Source organism: Oryctolagus cuniculus, chromosome 9 (genome assembly GCF_964237555.1).
Source record: "Oryctolagus cuniculus chromosome 9, mOryCun1.1, whole genome shotgun sequence".
In the NCBI taxonomy this organism is placed as follows: Eukaryota; Metazoa; Chordata; class Mammalia; order Lagomorpha; family Leporidae; genus Oryctolagus; species Oryctolagus cuniculus.
The window spans coordinates 43,272,341-43,296,796 of record NC_091440.1 but is presented as its reverse complement, the minus strand read 5'-3'; positions in this window follow the sequence as shown (position 1 = coordinate 43,296,796).

The window sequence follows — 24,456 nt, the reverse complement described above, 5'->3', positions numbered from 1 at the left end:
CCGGCACCCACGTGGGAGACCCAGAAGAAGATCCTGGCTCTTGATAAGCCCAGCTCTGTCCATTGTGGCCATTTGGAACATTGTTAAAAAAATACTGATACCCAATAAAGTAATCATTCTTAGATATTTTTTCAAAATTTATTTATTTGAAAGGCAGACACACACACACACACACACACACACACATCTTTCATCTCCTGATTCACTCCCCAAATGGTCATAGAAACAAGTTGGGGCTAGGCCAAAACTGAGTCAAAAGTTCCACCTTGGTCTCCCACTTTGGTGGCCGGTGCCAAGTACTTGGGCCATTTTCTCCCGCCTTCTCAAACATATCAGTAAGAAGCAGGATTGGAAGCAAAGGTGATAGGTCTCTTAACTGGATGTGGTATCACAGATGGAAGTTTAACCTGCTGCGCCACCTTGCTGGCCCCAGATATCTCTTCTTGTAAGGAGTGCTTTAAAGGTTTTTCTGTTTGTATGTATGTATTTGGGTATTTATTGCTTTGAGGGAGTATTGTGCTTTCCCTGTAGCAAAATATAAATTTCCTTGGAAAATACTTTGAAATTTTGATTGAAAGGATATTAAGTAGGTGGACAAATTTGAGAAGGGATACTTTTTTATTAGAGCAAATATGAATGTTTTCTCTACTTCTTGAAATTTGAAATACTTTCTTAGTATCCATAATTGTCTAAGTCATTTTCTGATTTCTGAGTGGTGATTTACACACTATATGGATTATGATAGACAATATTATGGATCGAATATTGGTGTTACCCCAAAATTTGTATGTTGATGCCTTCTCAGTGTTGGCTGTATTAGAAGATGAAGTTGAGAATTATATTAAGTGAAGTCATAAAGATAGGACCTTAATTTGACAGCAGTAATGTCTTCATTATAAGAGACATTACAGAGCCTATGCCCACACTCCCCATAGCCTCACATGCATTGAGGTAATGCCGTGTGAATACACAGCAAGAAAACCATCACCTTTGAACCAGAAAAAGTGTCCCTACCTGAAGCCTAGCCTGTCCAATCTTGACCTGTGACTTCTCTTCTCTAAAACCATGAGAAAATCAATTTCTATTATGTAAGCCATCAATTTCTATTTTATTTGGTTATGCCAACACTAGCAGAGTAACATTGAATAGTTTCATTCTTTCTAATATGTAATAGTCAGGAATTGTTCTATCTTTGGTCAGAACCAACAATACAATTCTTAACAGATCTCACAATTGGCCCGTTTTGTTTTCAGAAGACTCTTGGGGTAAATCTGCTCTACTAATGCCAGAACAAACTTCAAGTGATATCAGCAAAAAGGCAGGATAGGAATTCTCTGGGTTCACTCCACCATGCAAAAATTCATCTAGCAATTACCCAGAGCAAAACACAATCTTCAACATCCCAGAACTCAAAGGTGAAGCTAATTCACACATTTAAACTGAGAAAAGTCCCTATTGACAAATAAAATTAATTTTCCCCATTTGAATTCCTTCTTTTTGGGAAATATCTGCTCAGATCTTTTGTTCATTTCTCAACTAGTTGCCTTCCTAATTTCTTCTATATTCTGAATATAATTTTCTGCCAGGTGAATATTTTGCAAATATTTTCTCCCCTTCTGTCACTTGTCTCCTCATTCTACTAACTGTTTTCTTTGTTGAGAAGAACTTCTCAATTTGATAAAATATCATTTCTCTTATTCTGTGCTTTTTATTTTTTGCTTTGGCTTTGGAATCTAATCCAATAATACATTCCCCATAACAATGTCTTAAAGTGTTTACCTTATGTTTTCTTCTAGTAGTTTCATACTTTCTAATCTTACATTTAGATTTTTGATGCATTTTGGTTCAATTTTATGTAATATGAGAGATAGAAAAATACTCAACATCACTAGTCTTTAGGAAAATACAAAGCAAGGTCTCAATAATGTATTATCTCACTGTTGTTAAATGCCTATTATCAGAAAGACTAAAAAATACTTTGTAAGGCACAGGTATCCTTGTTCTAGGTATGAATCAGAAATAAATGAAATCAACACATAAAAACCTGCAGTCCCATGTTCATTGTAGCAGTATCCACAATAACTGAGATATGGGGTCAACTTGGGTGTTCACTGACGGATGAATGGATAAAAAAAATGTTGTATGCATACACAATGGAATATTATTGAGTCATAAAAAAAAGAATGAAATCCAGGGGCCAGTGCCGTGGTGCAGCAGAATAACAAGTTGGCCTGAAGCGCCAGCATCCCATATGGGCGCTGGTTCGAGATCCAGCTGCACTACTTCTGATCCAGCTCTCTGCTATGGCCTGGGAAAGCAGTAGAAGATGGCCCAAGTGCTTGGGACCCTGCACCCACGTGGGAGACCCGGAAGAAGCTCCTGGCTCCTGGCTCCCAGCTTTGGATCTGCACAGCTCTGGCCATGGCAGCCAACTGGGAGGTGAACCATCAGATGAAAGACCTTTCTCTCTCTCTCTCTCTGCCTCTCCTCTCTCTGTGTAACTCTGACTTTTAAATAAATAAATAATTAAAAAAATGAAATCCTGAAGTTTGCAGAAAAATGAGTAGAATTAAAGATCATTATATTAAGTAAAATAAGCCTGACACAGAAAGAAAAACACCACATTTTCTCTCTTATATATGAACTTTTTTTTTTTTTTAAAAAAAAGGAGGTTGAAGGGCCGGTGTTGTGGCCTAGCAGATAAAGCTGCCACTTTTGATGTCTGCATCCCATATGGACACTGGTTCAAGTCCCGGATGCTTCACGTCTGATGCAGCTTCCTGCTAATGCACCTGAGAAAGCAACAGAAGATGGCACAAATGCTTGGGCCACTGCATTCATGTGGGAGACTTGGAAGAAGCTCCTGGCTCCTGGCTTCGGCCTGGACCACTCCTGGCCTTTGTGGCCATTTGAGGAGAGAACCAGCAGATTGTAAACGTCTCTGTCTCAATCTCTGGAACTCTGTCTTTCAGATAAATAAAATAAATCTTTTAAAAAAAGAGAGGTGGATCTGAACATAGAATATTGATTAGTAGATAGTAGAGGCTGGGAAGAGCTGGTAAAAGGGGTTGAAGGAAAATTTAATAATGAGTACCACAACACTCAGAAATGATAACTTGTAGTGTTTCCCACTGTAGGATGGTGCCTGCTCCACTTGTGATTCAGTTTCCTGCTTTGGGAGACAGCAGAAGATGACCAAGTATTTGCCCCCCCCCCCCAACTTGAGAGACCCAGATTGAGCTCCCAGCCCTTGACTTTGACCAGAGTGAACCAACACCAGGGAATACGAGATCTCTCTTTTTCCCTCTGTCTCTCCTTCCTAACCCCTTCACTCCCCCAACCCCTCTACAGTCAGTCCTTCTGTCACTTTGATTTCCGATAAGCAAATAATCGTTTAAAAATAAAGCTGGGGGAAAAAAAGGAGCTGGTATCCTCCAAGTACAAAGCAAAGGTCAGGCTAGTTACTGGGTTACATTGGTTTACACTCTGTATATGATAAATTACCTTCCTGTACCCTGTGATAATGTTTAATTACATCTTGTGAGTCAAAAACTTTAACAATTTTTTTTTTATAAAACAATGTTTCTCACTGACTGAATTGCCCCTGACCCATGCCAGCGTGTGCCACACAAAGAGAATTATCATGATCCCCATTTTTAAAACATGATAAGTGATCAAAACAATACTACTATTCGAACAATACCCTATACCTTCTACGGTTGTGTGAGTACAGCCTGTTGAAATCCTTGCTTAGTATATACTAAGTTTTTGTTTGTTTGTTTGTTTGTTTGTTTTTGACAGGCAGAGTGGACAGTGAGAGAGAGAGAGACAGAGAGAAAGGTCTTCCTTTGCCGTTGGTTCACCCTCCAATGGCCGCCGCGGCCAGCGTGCTGCGGCCGGCACACCACGCTGATCCGATGGCAGGAGCCAGGAGCCAGGTGCTTTTCCTGGTCTCCCATGGGGTGCAGGGCCCAAGCACCTGGGCCATTCTCCACTGCACTCCCTGGCCACAGCAGAGAGTTGGCCTGGAAGAGAGGCAACCGGGACAGAATCTGGTGCCCCAACCTGGACTAGAACCCGGTGTGCCAGCACCGCAAGGCGGAGGATTAGCCTAGTGAGCCGGCCAGTATATACTAAGTTGATCTTCAGTATATGAAGGTAATTGAAAATGAAACTCGCTGAAGGGTGGGATGGGAGAGGGAGTGGGAGAGGGGAGGGCCACGGGAGGGAGGGAGGTTGGGGGGGAAGCCACAACAATACAAAAGTTGCACTTTGTAAATTCACATTTATTAAATAAAAAAAAACTATATAACAAACAAAAAAAAAGAAAAAAATGAACTTAATACTTTACCCTTTTAGTATTTTTTATGTTCTACTTAAAACTATTGGTTGAACTCTGTAATTAATACACAATTACTCTTCGGTGTTTAATTAATGCTATAACTAGTACTCAAATAGTATTTTACACTTTGTGTTTCTGTGTGAATGCAAACTATTGAAATCTTTACTTAATATATGCTAAATTGATCCTCTATATATAAAGATAATTGAAAATTAATCTTGATGTGAATGGAAGGGGAGAGGGAGTGGGAGAGGGGAGTGTTGTGGGTGGGAGGGAAGTTATGGGGGTGAAGCTATTGTAATCCATAAGCTGTACTTTGGAAATTTATGTTCATTAAATAAAATAAAATAAAAATAAAAAATAAATTAAAAATTTAAAAAAAGAAAAAAAAAACATGATAAGTGAATTGGAAACAATCCACTCCCTCATTATCCTAGGATTCCACATTTCTATTACATTGAACCATGAAAACTTGACCTCAGTCACTCCATGTTGTCTCTGGATAATCTCTAGTCACTTTCTTTGTCCTTAAGTGCCCTCTAATTTTTTTCTAACAGGTCGCACAACTACTATCTACTCAAAACTAATCTTGTTAGAATGTTATCTGTTTACATTAAGTACTGGGAAAATGGGTTTGATGCCCCCAGAGATAAATGTAACCTTGCTTGTTCTGGCTTCCATAATGAATGCTTGGCTTGTAATTAACTTCCAACAAATGCAGTTTTTGCCTTTATAAGCCCACCCCTGAGCTGAATCTGGGCGGCATGATTTGGAGAGCACATGTCCCCGAGCAACTGCCAACTTTCTGGAATAAAGACTAAATAGTTGGCCCTGAGACTTTGCAGTATTATGTAACTCCCTGTTTCAAATATAACAACATCAACCTTGCGCATTGTATTAAAATTTCTATATCTTTGTATTATCATGGGTGTTATCTGGTATTTTCTGTAGCCATCAATATGAAAGAGAGGTAAGTAAAAATCATTTCAGGGGCCAGTACTGTGGCGTAGCAGAAAAAGCTGCAGCCTGCAGTGGTCAGCATACCATATGAGCATCATTCCAAGTCCCAGCTGCTCCTCTTCCGATCCAGCTCTCTGTTGTGGCCTGGGATAGCAGTAGAAGATGGCCTAAGTCCTTGGGGCTTTGCATTCATTTGCGAGATCTGGAAGAAGCTCCTGGCTTTCCATGGGGTAGGAGGGAGTGAACCAGCAGAGGGAAGACCTTTCTCTCTGTCTCTCCCTCCCCTATCTATAACTCTACTTCTCAAAATAAAATAATTAAATCAAAAAAAAAAAAGACAAGAAGGGGACTTCCCATTTTTTTTAATTGCTTTAAAATGCTTGTAATTACAAGTGCAATGCTAATGATTACATGTTCTCCCTCTTTTAGTATTTGTGCTGCCTAAGGGAGCAACTTTCTCCCTCTTTTAAATGTATATTACCCTTTGTAAATCAAAAAGACTTTGTCAGCCTTCCAGTTTAGGAACGTCTTTTTCAAGGGCCTGGAAGCCATTTGTTAGAAATGTAAGAAAATAGAGCCCCATTCCCATACTACAAAAGTGTGGGAGCCTAACTGCAGTGAGTGCCTTACTCCAAGCTGCAAAGCTACCTCTTGAGGTCTGAGCTGCAGCCTATCCAGTAAAGCTGGCACCGGAACTGCCGCCATCCCATATGGGAGCCGGTTCAAGTCCCAGCTGCTCCACTTCCAATCTGGCTATATGCTATGGACTGGAAAAGCATGGAAGATGGCCCAATTCCTTGGGCCCTTACAGCCCTGTGGGGGACTTGAAAGAAGTTCTTAGCTCCTGGCTTCAGATTGACCCAGCTCCAGTTATTGAGGCCATTTGGGGTCTTAATTAGAAGATGGAAGATCTCTCTCTCTCTCTCACTCTCACTCTCTCTCTGCCTTTCAAATAATTTTTTTTTTTTTAAAAAAACTACCTCTTTATGATAAAGGTAAAACAAGTTTGTATTTCCTTTGAATAAAACCAACAAACTAACACAGCAGATCACCCAATTACCCAATAAGGTTCAGATGAATTAGGAATGACAAGTCTTATTCTGATTATAGGGCCTAATTTTAATTAAATTTATTAATTTCCTACAAATGCAAATTCTTACCATTATAGTTAGTGAAATAAGCCATTACCAAAAAGGCAAATATCATGTTTTCTTTGCTATGTGACAGCTAATATAGAATACAAAGATATAAGAATGATATAAGATATAAGAATTATTTTCAGCCTTGTTTATACTCCTGTGGAACTGTGTTCTTCTCATTTTCACTTGTTGAACATTATTGTTAGTGGTGAAGTAAGCCTTGATTATGGAGGGGGTTGAAATTATGTCTTTGCAAAGATTATGGAAGAAAAAGAAAGGAAGGAAGGAGGGGTATTGAAAGAGGGAAAGGAGGGGGGAGGGGAGTATGGTTATCATCTTAGAACTGTACTTATGAAATACATGAAATATGTTCTTTTTACATTAATAAAAATGTAAAAAACAAAATGCCAATTCTTAAACTTTCTCTTTTTTTTTTTTTTTTACTGTTTGAAAACAAGTTTTATAGTTAATTTTCATAGTACAACTCATTGAGAACAAAGGTCCTACATGGGGAGTAAGTGCACAGGGACTCCTGTTGTTGATTTAACAATTGACATTCTTATCTATGATGTCAGTGATAACCCATGCAGTTTTTGTTTCATGTCATTTGATACTTTCTTTTGGTCACCTTAACATTTAAAATTGTTATATCATTCTGATATATAATCCATATATTACCATGAAAAATCTTGATAAAAATTGCCACTTTTATATTAATCCATAAAGATAATTCTACATCTATACTTTAAAAATAAAATGTGACATTCAAACCATTGAAAATGAGTACAAAAATTACAAGAGAAATTCAATCCAAGACACATGATAAAGTATTGTAATTTAAAAGTTTTGGACTGTCTCTGTCTCTCTCTCACTGTCTAACTCTGTCAAATAAATAAAAAAATAAAAAATGTCTTGATTGTCAAGAAATGTTTGAAACAAAAAAAGTCAGTGGGTATGTGGCCTGGCAGTTAAGTCACAAGTTGGGATGCCCACACCCAATATCATAGTGCTTCTACTGGAGTTCACCATAGTCCAGTAGAAAAATAGGCAAGGGCTATAAACAATAGTAAAATGAAAAGATATGCAATCTCACTTATATAAAGTAAATTTTTAAATAGTCACAACATTATTAAAATACAGTAACATATAATTCCTATCAACACATATAATGAATATTTTAAATAAATTTTGACAATTTATTTAAAATTAGGATTCAGAAATCCCACTACTGGATATATATTTGAAAGACATGAAATCCTTGTATCAGAGAGTTACAGCACTATTCACAGTAGCTAAATATGGAGTCAGTGGAGTTTCATTATCAAATGTATGGATAAAAACATATGTTACCTATACACAATGGAATACTACTCAGTCATAAAAGGAATGAAGTCTTGTCATTTGCAGCAAAATGCTGGAAACTGGAGTTCAATGTGTTCAGTAAACCAACAACATGGATACATGTAATGAAACATCACATGGTATCCCATAAGTATGCATAACTTTAAAAATCTGGCTAACATTTCCCCACACTGACTTTCTTCTTACATTTAGTGTGTCTACTATACAACTTCTGTAAACAGTGAAATATGAAGGGCTTGTTTATTAATAATTGTATGTCTATTAATAGGTCCTAGATTTACATTTTCAGCATTACCAGAGAAAGGGTAGGCTTTATGCCCTATCTGCATTGCATAGGCCTGAATGGAATTGCAAGATATCTTGACTACATTTATTACCAAAACAGTTGTATTGAGTTTCTAAATACTGTTTCAAATGGATTCTTTTGAAAACACTAAACATGTTTGTCTATATTTCAGTATACATTCTTAAAGGAAATTTTGTAAGAATGCATGCAATTTAAGTAAGGCAAATTTGTTCTTTCCTGCTCTTTATTATTTGAGAGGCAAATGGAGAGACAGAGAGATGGAGGGAGAAGTCATAAACAGAGCACCCTTATACTGGTTCATTTCCCAATTGTTCACAAGAACTGGGAGTGAACTCATTGAAACCTGAAGTCAGGAACCCAATCCAGATCTCTTATATAGGTGGTATGAATCAAAATACTTGGTCCATCACCTGCTGCCTTCCAGGGTGTCCATTATCTCAAAGCCAGAATCTGGAATAAAAACTTTCTTCTTTTTTAGATTTATTTTTATTTTATTTATTTATTTGGGAGGTAAAGTTACAGATAGAGAGAGGGAGAAACAGAGAAAGGTCTTCCACCTGCAGGTTGACTCCCCAAATGGCTGCAACTGCTGGAGCTGGGCCTATCCAAAGGCGGGAGCCAGGAGCTTCTTGAGGGTCTCCCACAGCTCCAGGTCTCCCATACGGCTACAGAGGCCCAAAGACTTGGGCCATCTTCTATTGCTTTCCCATTGAAATTCCACTATTGATTCACTTATTTTTGTTTATGTTAATGTTTATTTATCTGCTTAAAGGAGCAACAGAAAGAGAGAGAGAGAGAGAGAGATCTCTTCCATACCCTGGTTAATTCTCCAACTGAGAGAGACAAAGGCTATCTTCCATTCTCTGATTAACTTCCCAACTGCCTGCAACATCCAATTCTCAGTCAGGTTGAAACCAGAAGCCTGGAACTTCTGAGTTTTCTATATGTATGAAACAGCCCCAAGCAATAAGCCCACATCTTCTGGCTCCTGAGGATGCATTAACATGAAGCTAGATTGGTAGTAGCCGGCACTCAGATATGGGACAAAGGCATCATAAACAGAGTCTTGACCCACTGAAACAGTACATTTGTTGCAGAACAACACCCCAAATTAGTTGGAGATGTTGCTGTAGAACCTCCAAATCAGGTCCCCTCGCCAGATTTACAAAGCCAATCACTGACATCAGAGTGGTGGAACAAAGTATGTATTTATTGCAAAGTGCAGAGCAAGGAGCCAGGCAGCTATTGCTTAATTCCAAGCCTCCCAAATGAGTTAGAGGTGAGGATTTTTATAGGTTTAAATTTAGGCTGAGAGGTATGTGATCAGGTCATGCCCAAGTTCCTGTTTGGTCAGTGGTGTTCATGACCTTCCTTTGATTGACCAGTGCTCTACAGGGAATTTATCATGGCCAGGTGGGCCCCAGTTCATCTCTGGGTTATATGAAGGTGGAGGTTACTTTCTGTCCAGACCTGGAACTGCCCTAAACAAACCCCTCTGGACAGTACTGGCCATCCAGGTTCTTATCTATTGGAGAGGCAAATGACTTCTTTTGTCCAGTGATTAGAATCTTGTAAGGTAAGCTGTTATCACTCCCTCAAATCAGTGATTTGCTTTTGATTAAGGAAAGGCAAGGACTTCTTTGTCTAAGGGAGACAGACAAGAGGCTGGGTCCTGCTTTTTACATTACAGGGATTTGGTTTCAACCTTGCCTCAAACACGCTTTTGTTTTGTAAAATACATCTTTATATTCCTACTGTTCTCAAAAGACTTATCCAAGGTAAAAAAGAAAAGTGATAACAAGAAGATTAAAATATTGGATATTCAGCTGAATTTGTCTGAATGGACAAGGCCATGAGGGCTGAAATCCACGCCTCTATTGGTCATTGATAAATCCCTGTTACCCAGTGTGCATCCAATTTTAGCAAAAAATCCCTTCAGTGGTTAAATCTGTGATCATATAGAACTGGAATTTTTGAAGTATGTCCTTCACCTCATGAAAAGAATGAGATAGAGGTTTTGTCATTAAATTATCAAAGTCACCCAGGCCCAGAAAAATCTAATTTGGGAAATAGAATGTTTGGGAAAACAAATTGACCAAGTTCTTGTTCTTCCTGGGCCTTGTGAGCTTTGCCTCTGTAAATACATATATAATTGCCTCAGAAAATTAACTAACAAGTGATTCTCTCGCTGAAATAAAAAAGGGAATATGACAGAAGCTTTGTTTCTGTTTTTATTTTTATGCTAAATGGCACATAAAAATGGATGCATTTATCAGGTACTGCCTGATAGTCTCAAGGTTGTGAACATTGTGTAATGCTTAAATCAGAGTAAATTTATCAATTTGAGTGCATTTAATTGGTAGAGGAAGTTTCAGAGCTGGCAGCTTTAGCAGCAGCTAACTATACATAGAGTCAAAGACACTCAGAAGATTGTTGGGTGGGTGACAGACACTCTGAAATGCCAGTCAGCACTCAGGGATGCAAAGACCTAACCTCCTAAGGTTCTACACCTTCCCCAAACCTGCTGCTGTTTTAACCAAATGTTTTTACATTCCTGTTGTTCAAGTTTACTTTGAAAATAGCCTGAAAAGAATGTGCCACCACTGTTACAGGATAGAAAGGAAGCTTTAGCAAGGTAGCTTATATAATTGTTTCATGAAGTGGTGTCAAGGATACAAGGTTGGGGAATGATGGAAATTATGTCGTTTTAAATATATTGAATCAGGACACACAGCTTTCAGATTTGATGACTTAGGTTCATCATGATAAATTTCTAAACATACCAAGTAGACAAGGATATATAAAATCCACTTCAGTATGTGATGGTGGAAAGCACTCTCTTCTATCACTTAACTGATGGACTATTACTCCTAATTAAATTTAAAGTCTGAAAGAATTATATCCATTACAATGATTAATTTATGTGTCACCTTGACTGGGCTACCATGCCCAAAGAGGGGATCAAACATTATTTTGGAAGTTTCTCTGAGGGTAGTTTCCGATGGTATTAACATTTAAATCAGTGGAATGGCCTTTAAATATAATGTAGATGATCAAAATTGATATTTTGAGATTTGATTATTGTTTATAGCCCTTGTCTCTACTGTCGAAAAATAGTGTTTTTTTTCTTATTTTCTGTTTTCTTATTATTATTTACTTAGTAGAGGGTTAAGCTTATGATTATAAAATTAACTAAAAATATGTCATTGTAAAAATTAAAAGAAAGAATAAGAAATGAAGGAGGAGGGCGGGTGTAGGGTGGAAAGTATCACTATGCTCCTAAATCTGTATATATGAAATACATGAAATCTGTTCAGCTTATATAAACAAAAATTTATATATTTTCAAATAATATATAATATATAAATTATAATATATATTTATATTCTGAATTAGCCTCTGATTCATTGTGTTCTTTATCCCATAGCTGGGATTTACAGGTCCATGTATGAAAGAATAGAAATGGAAATGGTGGGACCCTAGTGACACAATAGTAAAATTTTTGCTTCTTTTCTTAAATCTAATCCTCTACTTGCCTAACCATATGAATTCTAAAGTGAGGAATGCTTCAGGTAGGAGACACGACACAGTCCCATTACACTGAAAGATAAAACCACCACCCAGGAACTTTGGACTCTTCATCCTCTTGAATCAACAGATAAAACAGCGTCTGTGTTGGCTGAAGAAACTGATGCAGATCATAACAGGAAAATTGGGCTATTACTTCACAACAAAGATAAAGAAGTCTATGTAGTGAATACAGAAAATTATTTAGGGCTTCTCTTAGTATTATAATGATCTATGATTATAGTTGATAGAAAACTACAACCCAATCCAAGCAGCAGTACTAATAGTCCAGACTCTTCAGAAATAAAAACTTAGATCATCATACATAGGTGAAAAACTATGAACAGCTGAATGCGTGCCAAAGGCAAAGAGAATGCAATGTGAGTAGTGGGAAAATATATTTATAAATACCAGTCATGTCCATGTGACCAATTAGCAAAAGGACTACTGTAGTCATCACAAGCATATTATGAATGTGTGTCTGTGTACCCTTGATTCCTTCACTTTCTTATCCATTAAGCATGCAGCATTAAAATACTGACATTACATTAGTATTTAGATGTTGTTAGCTCTCTATCATAGCTTTTAATCTATGGGATATTAAAAAGAAAGGTAAACCTTACTCAAAGAATTGTCATTCTCTTCTGGAGGAATGAATAGGTGCATTTTTGGTTATATATGGGACAGTTGTATCATATTATTACCTTTATTTCAGTGCAAATTACTGTCAAGTTGACAAGAGGTGGACTTTTGATGATTAATTTTATGTGTGAGCTTCACTGGACCACCAATCTTGATTTGTATTTGAACGGTAAGATTTTTTAGTGAAGATGCTTTTGGATGATATTAACATTTAAATTATTGACCTTGAGTAAAACAGATTGTCCTCCAAAATATGGGTAGGTATATTTTAATTAGTTGAATGCCTGTGAGGAAAAAAAAGAAAAATGATTCCCTGACCAACAGGGCATCCTGCCAGCACACAGCCACCTGTGTGCAGAATAGGTTCTTTGGGTCTCAGCCTAAAAGACCTTTAGATTTAAAGCGCCCTATCCACGCTACTCTGTTCTGAAGCTCCAAGCCCACTGTGCAGATTTTGAGGTTACCAATATTTATAATAATATGAGCTAAATACATTTATTTCTATGCATAAATATATCCTATAGTTTTGCCTTTTGGGGGTGATATACTCATTATGACAGAAAACAGTACAGTTTGTTTCTGCTGAATGAATCCGAAAATCCAGCACATAAGCAAATGAGATCCTCTAAGACAAACAGAATGAAAATTAGAGAAAGAATAATTGTGGGTAAACTCTGTACATTTAATGCTTATGCAGCTTATTTCTAGATTTCATATCTCTCCTATAATTTGCTAATGTAAGACCAAAAACATACTTCTTATCTTAATATTATTAGCACTTTATTATTTATTATTTGAATTTGGTAATGTCATTCATACAAATTATGTAGCTTCACAAGAGAAACCGCAGACAATATTCTGGTGAAAATTAGAGATGGTAAATGAAATAGGTAGTTAATGTTCAACCCATAGTAAAGTAGGGCCTGAGGATTCATTGTTTAAAGTCCTCTTATGAATTGTTTTTAGGCCTTACTGAGGTAGAAGCAGAACAGTGCGCAAATAACCAAAGGGAACATTTGTTTAAATTGGTGGGAGGATTTTGAAGAGAAAAGGATAACAGCAAGTTCTCCAGTAGGTACTAAAATGCCTATAGGTGTTTGGTATGTTATTTTCTGGGTTGAATCATCTTTGAACTCTAGTTTTAGAAAAATTGAAAAATAAAATTGGTTAAAGAATTTCCCAAAAGAATAGGTAACCTAAAAAAAACACCTAGCAATTCAAATTTTATAAACAAATTTAAAAGAAACAAATGTTTTGGTCTACCAGAAAAATATTTAAATATTCTAATAATTCCACTGTTGTGTATATTAGAGGTCTTCAAATAGTTCATAAAAAATATGTTTTATGAGGTTTGGATGTTGTGGTTCAGTGGTTAGGATGTCTGAATCCCATATCAGAGTGCCTTCTTTAAGTCCCAGCTACTCTGTTTCTGATTCAACTTCAAGTTAATACATACCTGGAAGACCAATGATTCAAGTACGTGGGTCCCTGCCACCCAAAATGGGAAACAGGGCTGGAATTCTAGGATCTGGGATTTATCTTAGCTTAGTCCAGCTCTTGCGGGCATTTGGTCAGTGAACTAGCAGCTGAAAGATTCTCTCTTTCTCTCTCTCTCTCTCTCTCTCTCCCTCTCTCTCTCTGTAGTTATACTTTTCAAGTAAATTAAAATAAATAAATTTTGAAAGAAAATAAAATGTGTATAATAATAAATCTATTCGTGGGCTTCAAAAACTTATTCTAACAATTATTTTATAATTTTATTCTTTGTGAATTTTTTGAGCTCCCCATATACATTTAATAAAAATTAATTCTTAAGTTTGCCAAATATATATTTATTTACATTTCTGATATTTTTATTCATTATAACCAAAAATTGGAAAACTAGAAGCTATAACAAACATTTATTAACACTGTAATGAGTAAGTAGAATTTATTCCAAAAGTTCACAGTAAAATGTGCAACTCTACTTCAAAAGTTCATGTTGGGAATGGCATTGTGGCATAGTGGGTTAAGCTGTTGCCTGTGACACAGGCATATTATATGAGTGATGGTTTGAGTTCTGGCTGCTCCACTCTGATCCAACTCCCTGCTAATGCACCTGGAAATTAGCAGAGGATGATCCAAGAATGATCCAACTCCTTGGGCCCTTGTGGGAGACCTGCATGAAGCTCCTGGCTCCTGGCTTTGGCCTGGTACAGATCTGAACACTGCAGCTGTTTGGGGGAGGGAATCAACTGATGGATGACCTCTCTCTCTCTCTTTCTCTCTCTTTCTCTCCCTCTTTCTCTCTCTCTGTCTCTTGATCTCTCTCTGTAACACTCCTTTTCAAATAAATAAAAGTAAATGATATTTTTTAAAAAGCCATGGAAAATTAAAATATAAGTTTAGTAACAAACATTTAGTTAACCTAGTAGGTATGACGTCATTTAAAATGAGTCCATCCCATATAAAAATACCTAGGTTCTATTCCTTGCTCTAGCTCCTGACTCCAGCTTCCTGCTGATGCAGACCCTGGGATACTGTAGTATGACTCAAGTAACTGGGTTTCTATCATATATGTGGGAGAGTTGGATTGAGTTCCCAACTCCTGTCTTCAACCTCAGTCCAGTTCCAGCCATGGTAGACATTTTGGGAGAGAACCGTGAAACAGGATATCTCCCTCTCTGTGTATCTGTCTCATTCTGCTGATCAGATAATCCACTTTTAATACCATATAAGATTATTTTACTCCCAAAATTTTAAAATCAATTCATTGTATCTTCACAGTGTGCATTTTTCAGAAACTTTTTGAACTAGGAGCAAGAGATAGATCAAACCTGGGCACTCTGACATGGAACAGCCGGATTTTACTTGCTAGTCCAGTGTTTTAGATGCTGGTTAAGATATCCATGTCCTACATCAGACTTGATTTGATACCTAGCTCCAGTTCCCAACTTGCTAAAGCAGCCCTCAAAGGCAGTGGTCACGACTCAAGTAAATGGGTTCCTGTCACCCATGAGGGAAATACAGATTGCAGATTATCAGATCTCGGCCTAAATTCCAGTCCAGCATCAGTAATTGCATGCATTTGGAGAATAAACCAGTTGATAGGAGGGCTCCCTCTCTGTCTCTCTGTGTCTCTGCTGCTCAAATAAATAAGTAACATTTTAAAAGATGAAAGAATATTAGGCATGACATCAATAACTTAGAACCTGGATCATAATAGCATTTCAATAAATGTAGCTTTTATTATCATACTATTATCAATTACAATTATTTTTGAATACACCAAAAGGAGAAAATTAGACACCCTGTGGCTATGTTGATTAAAAATGTCCAACCATGTGAGAGTAGAATTAAGGTTACGCTTTTTTTTTTACTGTTTTATAATTCATGATAATGAAGTAGCAGAAATTATTCCTTAAATATGATTTGATTGTGCCTCCACTGATTATTATCCCATATATAAAAATAATCCAACAGTGCAATTCTTTTTACTCCATAAAACGAAAGATGGTACAGGCATGTGTGACATTTTGCAAATCAAAATCTTAATGTTATAAATTCATTTGAAATCTACTGTTTCAGGTGTGCTCAATCTTCAGTGACTTTAAAGAATACTTAAAGCACAATTTTGTCATACTACATTTTCTTATAATTCTTATACATAAAATGTTTAAAATTTACTACTTGGTCTGTGGTATGGTTTAAATATATGTGTTTTTCCAATAGTTATATGTTGGAACAGCCTACAAAGTGATGGTTTTTAAGATGTGAGGATTTGGGGACATTGATTAGGCCATGAGGGAACTTCTCTTACATAAGATTTGCACTCTTAGGAAAGGAATTAAGGGAGACAGCCCTTCTTGTAGTTCCTTCCCTTCTGCCATGTAAGGACAGTGTTTGTCCCCTCTAGAGTATGTAGCAATGAGTTGGCATCTTGGAAGCAGACAGCCAGTCTTCACCAGATACCAAATTTGCTAGCACCTTGATCTTGGATTGTAGCCTCCAGAATTGTGATTAATGAATTTCTGTTATTTATTTGTGTTATTGTGTTATCATTATGTTATTGAATTTGTGTTATTACCCAGCTTGTGCTATTTTATTATGTTGTTTCTATTGTTTAGTTTATTTCTGTACTATAATTCATGGAGAAGAAACTTTAGCCATGAGTAAGGCAATCTTGAGCAGTGAGCCATGGAACTCCACTTGTATGCTGGGAAATAAATACTAACAGAAATAGACTAAGACAGAAATGGATACCAAGAAATGGGGTTCTGCTATGATAATAATCTAAAACTTTGGAATTGGGTAGTTAATAGAGGCTATAGAATAAAGGACAATTCTGGTGAGGGTTCAGAAGCAAAAGAAGTTACAGGGACAGTTTAAATTTTTATAGGTGATCCAAGCGTTTATGAATGGAACGTCCATAGCAATAAAGTGCTGGAAATTCTGTTGATGTCTTAGACATAAATGAGGAACAAGGTCATGAAAATTGGAGGAAAGTCCACCCTTGTTATAAAAAGTCAAAGAACTTGGCATAATTGTGCCTATGTCTTAGCACTATGTGAAAGACAGAACCTGCAAACAATAAATTAGAATAATTTGGTAGAAGAAATTTCTTTGAAAAGCATTCAGGGTGCTACATGGCTTCTCCTGGCTGTTTAAAGTAAGATATGAAAACAGAGAAATGAGTTAAAGTCAGAATTTATAATCAAATTTAATGGAGAACTTAAAGATTTAGGGAATCCTCAGCCTGTTCATGCTAAACAGAATTAAGCATGTGCCATGTTGAAGAGAAAACATCCAGGTCAAGCAGATATTTGTTAAGGAAATAAATACAGGTGCCAAGCACCAAAATAAATGAAGAATGATACCCCAAATTTCTGAGTTCTTGGATTCCCCACCCATCACACGCCCAGAATTCCTGACATTTGAGGTAGAGCAGTTTCAAAGGAGGGCTCAGTGCATATATGGGATCCAAGGGCTCATAGCTCAAAGTCACCTCAAGTTTCTATTCTTTGCATTGTTTTACACAGCTCCTCATTATCCCAGATGTGACTCAAGCAAGCCCAGGTACAGCTCAATCTGAGATCCAGAAGGCATATGCTATAACCCATGATGGTGTCCATGAGGTGCTAACTCCATAGGTGAACAGAGTGCATGAAGTGTAGGGACATGACCACTTCTACCTAGATTTTAAAGGATGCTCTGAGGCTTATGAGGCCCAAGCAGAGAACTCCCATAGCAGCAGTGTCACCCAAGAGTCTGCTAGAGCAATATTGAGAGAATCTGTGGGGTCAGGGACACTCCTGATAACCCAGATGAGTAGAGCCATGATCATGTAACTCTAGTCTGAAACAGCCACAGTCACACAATTCCAACCTGTGGAACCTGTGTTGTGGACTATAACCAGAAAAGCCCTGCGAATCTGGGACCACCAGGATCATTTATCAACCAGATCAAATAGTCATCTATAGGACCCTCCAGCCCACAATGACAGAATAGCAATTCTTCTTAAGCACATATTGTGCATTCCCCAAGATATGGTTGACCATATAAAAATCTCCATATTTTTAAAAAGATTCAAATCATACAAAACATGTTACCTTACCATCATGAAAACAAATTAGAAATCAACAGAAACAATATTTGGGAAATTTGCCAATATATAGGAAAGCAAATGCACCTTAAAGTAATTAATGAACAATGAAGTATATCCAACATAAATATAAAATACTTTGACATTGCTGGCATTGTTGTTTAGGAGGTAAAGATACCATATGTGATCACATGTGGGCATCTATTTGTGTCTCAGATGCTCCACTTCCAATCCAGCTCCCTGATAATGGCCTAAGAAAAGCAATGGATGATGGCTCAAGTCTTTGGGCCCCTGGAGACTCATGGGATACTAGGATGAAGCTTCTGGCTCCTGGCTTCAGCCTACACCAGTCCTGGCAATTGTGGCCATCTGGGGAGTGAAGAAGCATAAGATTCCTCTCTCTTTCTTTTTCTCTTTCTCTTTTTCCTTCTCTATAACGCTGACTTCCAAATAAAATAAATAAATCTTTAAAAAATATGTATATAAAATACTTTGAGATGTATTAAAACAAAAAGAAAATAATTAAATATATGCTGTGCAGCAGTGTTTAGACTGAAATTTATAGCTATAAATGCATATATAACATGATATTAAATATATCAAATAAAGAACAATCTTCCACTTTAGAAGCTATAAAATCAAGAACAACCTAAAAATAAAGCAAGCAGAGGAAGGAACTAATAAAGATTAGGGATTGAATAAGTGAAATTGAGAATAGGAAAAAAATAGAACAAATGAGAAAAAGTTGATTCTTTGAAAGGTTCAATAAAATTGCAAAAGTGGGGGGAGAGCATTGTGGCTTAGTAGGTTAAGCCTCTGCCTGTGGCACTGGCATCCCACATGGGTACCAGTTCAGGTTCTGGCTGCTCCACTTCCAACCCAGATCCCTGCTGATGGCATGGGAAAGCAGTGGAAGATGGCCTAAGTGCTTGGACACTGCACCCATGTGGGAGACCCGGGAAGGTCCTGGCTCCTGATTTCAGATCGGCGCAGTTCTGACCATTATGGCCATTTGGGTAGTGAACCAGAAAATGGAAGAGTTCTCTCTCTGTTTCTCCCTCTCTCTCTTTCTGACTGCAACTCTGCCTCTCAAATAAATAAATAAATCTTTAAAAAGAACCCTACAGTAAAGTGACCAAAAATCCTAGAAGAAACAAAACCTATTAACAAGTTTTTAAATAATCAGAATATATATCTCACTGAAAGTAAAGAATTTAAAAGGACTGTGAGAATACTAGGGACAACTGTATTCCAATCAAACAGAAACTTAAATTAATTGTACAAATGGGTTCTCTATGCAGGTGTGAGGAGCCCAAATACTTGGGCCATCTTCTGCTGCTCTCCCAGCCATTAGTAGAGAGTTGAATCTGAAGTGTAGTAGCTGAGACAGTAACCAGTGCCCATGTGGGATGCCAGAGTCACAGGAACCAAACCACAACACCAATCACTTTTGGCCACTTCTCAACATTTCAAGCTGGAGAACAAGCTTCCAATTATTGATCCTTTGGAGGCACACTGTAACCAAATCCCAACCCCAGCAAGCAATCATTAGCACCCTTGGCATATTCTGAATAAGAATATTTTTTAATTTCTGAGTACTTGTGCCACAGTGTGTCAACTTTGAGTGCTAGTTTTGGTTAACTATGCTATGTGATTTATAACTAATGCCTATTTGTTGTTGTTATTTGAGTTTGATTTTAGAGACAGGAGCAATGGATTCTGAGTAGCTGGACTCACTCAGACAGGTACTGCATAACTATGAGAATGACTTCCAGGAAAAACCTTTCACAGCAATCCTCAAGTGAGCTTTCTAGCTGGCAAAATTTCTGACACAGTGTTTCACACTACTGCTAAAAGAAATAAGCACATCTGTGCAATTCTGTTGGATGACATCTCAATATTTGTGCTTGGCTTCTTCCAAACTTCTTCCCATGTGACATTTTCCTTGCTGATTTTAATCATTTTGTTTTTCTAAACCATAAATGTGAACACAAGCAGCTAAGTCATCTGAGTTTTTCTAGTGAATCAGTGACCTTGAGTGTGGATTTGGAATTTTAATAGAAATTATTTCTGTAAATCTATAAGAATAAAAATTAAATTATAATCACCCCAAATAAAGAGCTAATCCAGGTGGTTGGCTACTTATCACAGTACAGAATGATTTGGTAGTTTAAGCCTCACCAATTAGACTATATTATGAAATACCTCAGAATTTTCCTTAGATACACTAAAGAAACACCTAGAGAGTAAAAAATATGTGTAAAACAACTCAAAGGCAAAATAGCTCAATATGAAAAATTAAGGGGGGGGGGCAGCGCTGTGGTACAGTGGGTTAACACCCTAGCCTGAAGTGCTGGCATCCCATATGGGTGCCAGTTCTAGTCCTGGCTGCTCCTATTCCTCTTCTCATTCGGCTCCCTGCTATGGCCTGGGATAGCAGTGGAAGATGGCCCAAGTCCTTGGGGCCCTGCACCACATAGGATTCCCAGAAGAAGCTCCTGGCTCCTGGCTTCCGATTGACACAACTCTGGCCACTGCGGCCATCTGGGGAGCGAATCAGCTGATGAAAGACCTCTCTCTCTGTCTCTTACCTCTCTCTGTAACTCTGACTTTCAAATAAATAAAATAAAGCTTTAAAAAAACAAAGAAAGAAATATTAAGGGGACTTCCAAGATAGCTGAATGGGGAAAAATGTACTGCAAAACACGAGGGGAAAGTAGCAGGAAAAAAAAGGGAGGCAGTGCATTCTCAGGGGAGAGTTGGAGAACAATCTGCAGTAGAAAATCTACAGAAGAAAGAGTGATGCTGTGGATCAATGTGGAAGTGCAGACACACAACAATGAGCTCCGACACAATCCCCACAGCTGAGGCTTGTGGATAAGCCAGTTTTGGAGAGCAAGATGAAAGCTGACTGCAGCAGCCATGCCACTGGTGATATTTCCAGAGGGAGAGACTTGCAGACCACATTGTCTTTGAGTCCAGTCTGGAGTCCTAATCCAGAGGAAAAAAAAGCATATTTTTTCTCCCCATCACCCCACAAAAGCATCCAGGAACTGGTGGGGATAAGGCACTGTTTTGACAATAGTAGCAGCTACAGAGGCTCTTGAACATGCACGTGTGATCTGAGGATTTTACCCGAGGTAAAATTCTACCTTTCCCACTGACTTTGAATCTGGCTTGGGAGGACTGACAGGTGCTGGGCACCCACTTAGGACTGTGAGGTTCTTCTAGCCTTTCACTATATCACAAGCTCCAGGGCTCAAACCTCAGAGTTGAGCATCCACAGAAACTGATCTTGGAATGTCTTGGCACTCTTTGTGGATGGGGCAGACTATCAGGGTAGAGTGGATATTCTGCAACCCATCACTGTGAGAGACTTGTGTGTTGGGGATGTGGAAACTGTGACTGCACAATAGAACACAGGATATAGTCTCTGGGGAATCACTGTATCAAGTGCCGGAAGCTCGGAGTTCCTCAATTGCCAGGGGTAGGGCATTACAGTGGGATTCATGCCCATACTGATGACTGCACAAATCCTTTGCATGTTTCATGTGACAACCCAGGTGAGTGTTGCACCCACTGAGGGCTAACAGGTAGGAATTAATCACCTTGGAAGAGAGGAGGTGGAAATGTGATTACAACAACAAAGATGATAATATCCCACCCCCCTGCTGACAACAAAGGAGACATACCAAGCCTAATTTGAGTGGGACTTTGGATACCTTGGGACACTGACAAAAACTCACTGCCCACATCAGCATACCACTCTAAATATTTATGGAAAGATCAGACACTCCACTAAGCCACAGAGGCAAAGTTCAAAAATAAAATCCATCAGAGGAGAAAAACAAGTATTTTCACAAATACCCAAAAGTAAATGCAGAAATTTAAGAAAGAAGAATAAGGAAGACAACATGACTCTCCCCTAAAGGAACACAACAACATTTCAATATTCGAATGAGCAGATGAAGAGACTGATGAAATGCCTAAAAAGCAATTCAAGAGATCAATCATAGAATCACTCAGAAGCAATGAGAAGCAAATTCCCTAGTTAAATAAATCCATACAAGGCATGGAGGAAAACATTCCCCATGAGATAGAGATTTTGAATAGAAATAAAACTGAAATATTACAAATGAAGAATTCAATATATCAAATAAAAATACAGTGGAAAGCCTTAGCAACAGACATGATGAGGAACAAGAAAGAATATCAAGGCTAGAAAACAAATCTTTGGAAATACCTCATCAGACCAAAAAAAGGGAGGGGGGAGAAGAAATTAGAATTAGAAAAATTAAAAACAATGTTCAAGATTTACGGGATACTATCAAAAGACTCAACATACAGGTCTTAAGAGTTCCAGAAAGTGTAGAAAGAGAGAATGGATTAGATACATAATCCATGAAATAATTATAAATAACTTACCTGATTTGGATAAAGAAAATGATGCCCAAATTCAGAAGGCACATAAAACTCCCGATAGACTTGACCAGGTAAGATCTTCACCATGACACATTGTAGTCATACTTTCAAAAGTCAAACATAAAGAAAATATTCTAAAACATGCCAGAGAAACTGTAAGAGAAATGCCAGATTGCTTTCAGAAGATCTCCAACTGGACTCTCATCTGATTTCTCAACAGAAACTATATAAACTAGGAGAGAATGGAGAGACATAGTTCAAATCATTAAAGAAAAATATCTGTCATCCCAGAATACTTCCATAAGAGAGATTGAAATAATTTGTCACCACTCACTCAGTCTTAGAAAGGATACTTAAGAATGTGCTACATACAGAATCACAGAAAGATAACAATCATTATGAAAGAATGTGATGACAGAAAATCCCCCAGTAAAAGTACAAAGAAAATCTAAAGCAAAAAATAGGAATATTTATGTGAAAAAGGCAGAGTCAAGTCATTACTAACCAATAATAGAATATAAGTAGTCTAAATTCTCTAAAAGATATAGGCTGCCTGAATGGATTAAAAAAAAAGACCTATCTGTTTATTGCCAATGAGAAAGACATCTCATCAACAAAGATAGAGTCAGACAGAGTGAAAGGGGCGAAAAAGTAATTCCATGCTAATGGAAAGTAAAAAGGAGCAGGTGTAGCCATCCAAATATCAGACACAATACACTTTAACACCAAAACTGTAAAAAAGAAATAGAAGGGGACGAATAAAGATTAAAGGGTCAATTCAGCAGGAAGATGTGACTATAATAAATGTATATGCACCCAATGTAGGTTGCCTGCTTATTTAAAAAAATGTTAATGGATCTAAAGGGAGACATAGACTCCAGTACAATAGGGATGGTGGACTTCAACACACTACTTTCATCAATGGACAGAGCAACAAGACATAAAATCAACAAAGAAACAACAGAGCTAATCTACACAATGGACCAAGCTGACTTAACTCATATCTATGGATGTCCCACAGTTGCAGAATAGACATTCTTTGCATCAGTGCTTGAAACTTTCTCTAGGATAGACCATATGCTAGGGCATAAAGCAAGTCAGCAAATTAAAAAAAAATTGAAATCATATCATGCATCCACAATGGAATGAAGCTGGAAATAAACAACTCAAGAAATTCTACAAAATATGCAAACACATGAAGACTGAACTACATGCTCCTAAATGAACAGTGGGTCATAGCATATATCAAAAGGGCAATAAAAAATTCTGTAAATGAATGAACAGAACAATATAACATTTCAAAATATAGGAAACAGAAAAACCAGTGTTTAGAGGGTTGTTTATGGCAATTGGTTTCTTCATCAAGAAATTTGAAAGGTACTAAATAAGTGACCTATCAATTCACCTCAAGAACTAGAAAAACAATGGCAAAGTGACCCAAAATTAGTAGGAGGAAGGAAATAATTAAATTAGAGGAGAAATTAATTAAACCAAATAAACCAATACAAAATATCATTCAATTCAAGAGCTGTTTTTTTGAAAAAATAAACAAAATTGACACAGTGGTAGCCCAATGAACTGGAAAACGTGGGAGGCAAGAGAAGAATCAAATCAATAGAATCAGAAATGAAAAAGGAAACATAACAACAGAAACCACAGAAATAAAAAGAAGCATCAGGAATTGCTTCAAAGAGCGGTATGCCAACAAATTGGAAAATCTAGAAGAAATGGAATGATTCCTGAACACAAACAATCTACTAAAATTGCATCATGAAGACACAGAAAATCTAAACAGCCTATTAACCATGATGGAGACTGAATCATTAATAGACACTCCCAATAAATAAAAGCTCAATACCAGATGGCTTCACTGCTGATTTCTACTATTTTTTAAAGAAGAATTAATTCCAATTTTTCTCAAGCTTTTCCAAACCATACAAAGGGATGGAATCCTCCCAAACTCCTTCTATGAGGCCAGCATCACCTTAATTCCAAAACCAGAAAAAGTTATAAAAAGGAAAGATAACTATAGACCAATATCCCTAATGTACATAGATACAAAAATCCTCAACAAATACTAGCTAATCAAATCCACCAACACATCAGAAAGATCATTCTTTTGGACCAAGTGGGC